Raw genomic sequence first — 5,980 nt, forward strand, 5'->3', positions numbered from 1 at the left:
TAGCAAATGCAAATGCCCTAAGTTCAGAAGGAGCATACTTGGTAAGTGGAACTGAGAAAGGAAACACTTTGGAAATCTTTAATTGCATAGACAAGTGGCCTGAAACAATGCTTCAGAATCAGATAGTGGTTATAATGCGAACTTATACTTATGGCATGTGCAATGATCTCACTGAAGAATGTAAAGTGGGAGTGGCCTAGACAGGTTTTTAATTTTTAAAATGATTACTCTGACTGCTGCATAAAGGATACATTGAGAGGTGTACAAATGAAGGCTAGTTGTTGTTGTTGTTATGTGCTGTCGAGTCGGACTCGACTCATAGCGACCCCACCTTGGGTTTCCGAGGCAGTATCACTACCGAAGTAGATTGCACCAGCTTCTTTCTGAGGAGTGGCTGGTGGGTTTGAACCGCTAGCCTTCTGGTTAGCAATTGAAGGCAAGGAGATCAAATAGGATGCTCTTTCTATTATTAAAGAGAAAAATGATCATGCTTTGTCAAAGGGTTAGCAGAGAAGATTGAGAAAAGGAGATATTAAAAAAATAGGAGGTAGAATCTGTAGGAATTGGTGGTTGATTGGTGAGAGAGAGTGGCTAGCTGAAAATAACTGATGTTGTTGTTTTTGTTGTGTGCTGTTGAGTCGTCTCTGACTCATCATGACCTTATGTACAAGAGAACGAAACACTGCCCGGGCCTGTACCAGCCTCACTATCCCTGCTATATCTGAGCCCATCACTGCAGCCACCGTATCTGTGCATCTCCCTGAAGGACTTCCCCTCTTTTGTTGACCCTCCACTTTACCAAGCATGACATCCTTCTTCAGAGAATGGTCCCTTCGGACAACATAAACAAAGGAAGTCAAAGCCTGGCCATTCTTGCTTCCAAGGAGCATTCTGGCTGCACTTCTTCCAGGACAGATTTGTTAGTCCTTTTAGCAGTCCACAGTACTTTCAGAATTCTTTGCTAACACCACAACTCAAAAGCATCAACTCTTCTTTGATCTTCCTTATTTATTGTCCAGTTCTCACATGCATATGAGGTGATTGAAAATACTACGGCTTGGGTAAGGCACATCCTAGTCTTCAAGGTGATATCTTTGCTCTTCAGCACTTGAAAGAGGTCTTTTGCAGCAGATTTGCCCAATGCAATATGTTTTTTGATGTTTTGACTGCTGCTCCCATTGGTGTTGATTGTAGAACCAAGTAATCTGAAGTCTTTGAAATGTTAATCTTTTCTCCATTTATCGTGATGCTGCTTATTGGTCCAGTTGTGAGGATTTTGTTTTCATTATGTTGAGGTGTAATCTATACTGTAGACTATAGTCTTTAATTTTCATCAGTAAATACTCTAAGTCATCCTCACTTTCAGCAAGCAAAGTTGTGTCATCTGCATATCACAGGTTGTTAATAAGCCTTCCTCCAATCCTAATGCCATGTTCTTCTTCATATAGTCCACCCTTTTGGATTATTTGCTCAGCATATAAATTGAATAAGTATGGTGAAATGATACAACCCTGACACACTACCTTTCTGATTTTAAACCATGCAGTATCCCCTTGTGTTTGAAGGACAGCCCCTTGGTCTATGTAAAAGTTCTTCATGAGTAGAATTAAGTGTTCTGGAATTCCTATTGTTTTCCAAGTTATCTATAATTTGTTATGATCCACACGATCGAATGCCTTTGCATAGTCAATAAAACACAAGTAAACATCTTTCTGGTGTTCTTTGCTTTGAGCCAAGATCCATTTGACATCAGCTATGATATCCTTCACCCCACATCCCCTGATGAATCCAGCTTCCATTTCTGGAAGTTCTCTGTCAATATACTGCTTCAACCATTTTTGAATTATCTTCAGTAAGATCTTACTTGTGTGTGATATCAACGTTATTGTTTGAAAATTTCGATGTTCTGTGGGATCACCTTTCTTTGGAATGGGTACAAATATGGATCTCTTCCAGTCAGTTGTACAAGCAGCTGTCTTCCCAATCTCTTGGCATAGCCAAGTGAGTGCCTCCAGCGAGGCATTTGTTTGTTGAAACATGTCAGTAGGTATTCTATCAATTTCTGGAGCCTTGTTCTTCACAATTCCTTCAATGCATCTTCAACTTCTTCCTTCAGTACCATTGGTTCTTGATCATATAACACTTCCTGAAATGAATGATCATCTACCAATCCTTTTTGGTATAGTGACTCTGTGTATTCCATTCATCTTCTTTAAATGTTTCTTACATCTTTCAACATATTGCCCATGGAATCTTTCAATATTGCAATTTGAGGCTTATTTTTTTCCTCAATTCTTTCAGCTTGAAAAACTCTGAGCGTGTTCCTCTCTTTTGGTTTTCTGACTCCAACTCTTTGCACATTTCATTACAATAATTAACTTTGTCTTCTGGAGCTGCTCTTTGAAATCTGTTCAGCTCTTTTATCCTGTCAGTTCTCCCATTTGCTTTAGCTACTCTCCATTCTAGGGCAAGTTTCAGAGTCTCCTCTGCTTCATGGGTGATGTTCTTGATGTCATCCCACAATTCCTCTGGTTTTCGGTCATTGGTGTTCAATGCATCAAATCTATTCTTTAGTTGGTCTCCAAATTCAGGAGGGATAAAATCAAGGTCATATTTTGGCTCCCATGGACTTCTCTTAATTGTCTTCAGTTCCACGTTGAACTTGCATATGAGCAGTTGATGGTCTGTTCCACAATCAGATCCTGGTCTTGTTTTGGCTGAAGATATTGAACTTCTCCATTGCCTCTTGCCACAGATGTAGTCAATATGATTCCTGTGTACTCCATGGTGAAGTCCATGTGTATTGGCACTGTTTGTGTTGTTGAGAAATGGTATTTGCAATGAATAAGTCATTGGTCTTGCAAAATTCTATCATGCAGTCTCCAGCATCATTTTTATCACCAAGACCATTTTTTCCAACTACTAGTGATTCATCTTTCTTTTCAACTTTTGCATTCCAGTCACCAGTGGTAATTAAGACATATTAATTGCATGTTAGGTTGATTTTGGACTGCAGAAATTGGTAAAAATCTTCAATTTCTTCATCTTTGGCTTTGGTGGTTGGTGTGTAAATTTGAACAATAATAATATTAACTGGTCTTCCTTGTAGGTGTATGGATATTATCCTGTCACTGATAGCATTGTATTTGATCTGAAACATTCTTTGTGATGATAAATGCCACACCATTCCTCTTCAATTTGTTATTCCAGAATAGTAGATGGTTTTCTGATTCAAAATGGCCAAAACCTGTCCATTTTAGCTCACTAATGCTTAGGATAATGATCTTTGTTCACTCCATTTCATTTTTGACAACTTCCAATTTTCCTACATTCATACTTTCTACTTTACATGTTCTGATTATTAATGGAATTAATTTACAGCTGTTTCTTCTTATCTTGATTTGTACCACATCAGCAAAAGGAGGTCTTGAAAGCTTTACTCCATCCACATCAAGGTCAGCTCTATTCTGAGGAGGCAGCTCTTTCCTAGTCATATTTTGAGTGCCTTCTGACCTGAGGGGCTCATCCTCTGGTAATATATCAGACAGTTTCAGGATTATTTTTCAATAACATATCAGACAATGTTTCACTATTATTCATAAGGTTTTTGCTAGCCAATTCTTTGAGAAGTGGATTGCTTCTTCCTTCTTCCAAGTCTGTCTTAGGCTGGAAGCTCCTCTGAATGTTTTCCACCATGGCTAAGCCTGTTGGCACTTGAAACACTTGTGACACATCTTCCAGACTCACAGCAACACATAAGCCACCACAGGACGACAAACTGACAGATGTATTCATCTCCCTTAGCTGCTCTAAACTGCTCCATTACTGTTTCCTGGCCTTCCCTGCCTGTTCCAGCCCTCCAAAAGCCATCTGCTGGCACCTCTCAACCATCTGTACCAGTTTCAGCCCTCCAGAAAGCCTTTTCTTATTAAGTATTTGGGAGTGGCTCCATTAAATAAAATTAGAGAGAAGAAAAAGATCAATGCAATTTGGTATATGCTATGTTTTACCTATTTGTGAAGTATCCAAGCAGAGAGGTGAGTACATAATTTTATATGTGTATATATATATATATATATATATATATATATAGTCTTGATAATCCAGACTAAAGGGTAAATTTCAGAATTAATAAGACCAGATAATATTTGAATTAATGGAAGTAGTCCTGCTCATCTATGGGGATAAAGCAAATAAAGAAGAAACTAATACCGATTATTCAAACCCTGAGCACTCCACCATGGAAGAAAGAAAGTGAAGCCAGGAACTGGACAATCAATGACCTAGGGTTGATGAATGTTTCAAAAAGAAGAAAAAGATCAACTCTGAGAAATATTGCTGCATTATCAATAAGATTAGGAATAAAACTATCCATTACCAAATAGCCTGGAGAACATCTTTGAGGTTATGAGGAAGGCAGGTTTTGGTGAAATGGTAGGTTAAAAAAAAAAAAAAAAAAAGCAGAAACGGTTTCTATATTGTGTCCTTTGTTATTGTTGTTGTTGTTAGGTGCTGTCAAGTCAGCTTAAGCTCTATATTATTTAATTTTTGATTAATGGTTTCAGAAGTAAGTAGGTAGTAAGAAAATGGTATCTTCTGATATAAACAACTTTTGAGAAAATTAATTGAGGGGGATAAAAAGTGGGATGTATTACCATTTTTCAATGGTAGAATTTAGAAAGTGTGATGAAGATAAAGATATTGGCTAGAAAGAGAAAACAGAGGACTTATGTTCCAATGAAAGTGATAGACTCTGTAACCCCAAAATAGAGAAGTCTTAGTTATGGTAAGAACCATGTAGGGTATGAGAGAGGAAATAAAAAAAAAGTACAATTAAAATTGTATAGCATAGGTGCAAGGACTAGGGTGATTTATCTTGAAACATACCTTGTAATAGAAAGTGAATTAAAATATACTAAAATGAACAATAGGAGCTCTGGTAGCCTAGTGCCTAAGGCATTTGACTGCTAACCAGAAGAATAGTGATTCAAACCCACCAGCTACTCCTCTGAAGGAAGATTGGGCAATCTACTTCCATAGTGATATTGCCTCACAAACCCAAGGAGGGGTCACTAATGGAAATTTTTGAATGTCATACTTTCAAGAAATATTGTCTTGAAAGTACTTACTTTCAATAATAATATTGTACTTACTGTGTAAAAGGAGACATAGTGACACAGTGGGTAAGCACTAAGCTGCTAATCAAAAGGTTGGCAGTTTGAACCCACCAGAGACTCTGCAGGAGAAAGATGTGGCAATCTGCATCCTTAAAGATTATATCCTTGGAAAACCTACAGAGTAGTTCTCCTCTGTCCTACAGGATTGCTAGGAGTTGAAATCAACTCACTGGCAGTTAGTTCAGCTTGAGGGTTTTTTAAGGTGCTACCAAGACAAAAAAACAAAACTCACTGCTGTAGTGTCGAGGTGTCATTTAAGGGCTGAAGGACTACTGATGAAACAAACTAAAAATACCATAATGTAACTTACATTTAAGTGAAAGGACAAAATCTAAAAGCAAGACTAGTAAATAAAAGATATTGTGTGTTATATTATAGAAAAAACAAAACAAACAAACAAAAAAAGCAAGAAAGAAAGATAAGGAAAAAGCTAGAATAAAGCTTTTAAAAAGAAGATAAATTTGAGAAATACCTGAGCATGTCAAGAGAAAGAGCTTTGGTGAAAATCTTGTTGTTAGGTGCTGTCAAGTTGGTTCTAACTTATAGCAACCCAGTGCACAACAGAACCAAACACTGCCTGGTACTACACTATCCTCACAATCGTTGCTATGCTTGAATTCATTGATGTAGCCAGTATGTCAATTCATTTCCTCGAGGGTCTTCACCTTTTTCATTGATACTCTACATTACCAAGCATAATATCCTTCTCTAAGGACGGGTCTCTTCTGACACCATGAACAAAGTACATGAGATGAAGTCTAGCCATTCTGGCTTCTAAGGAACATCCCAGTGTACTTCTTCTA

This window comes from Orycteropus afer, unplaced genomic scaffold (genome assembly GCF_000298275.1).
Source record: "Orycteropus afer afer isolate SDZICR_OR568_19922 unplaced genomic scaffold, OryAfe1.0 scaffold00277, whole genome shotgun sequence".
Classification (NCBI taxonomy): Eukaryota; Metazoa; Chordata; class Mammalia; order Tubulidentata; family Orycteropodidae; genus Orycteropus; species Orycteropus afer.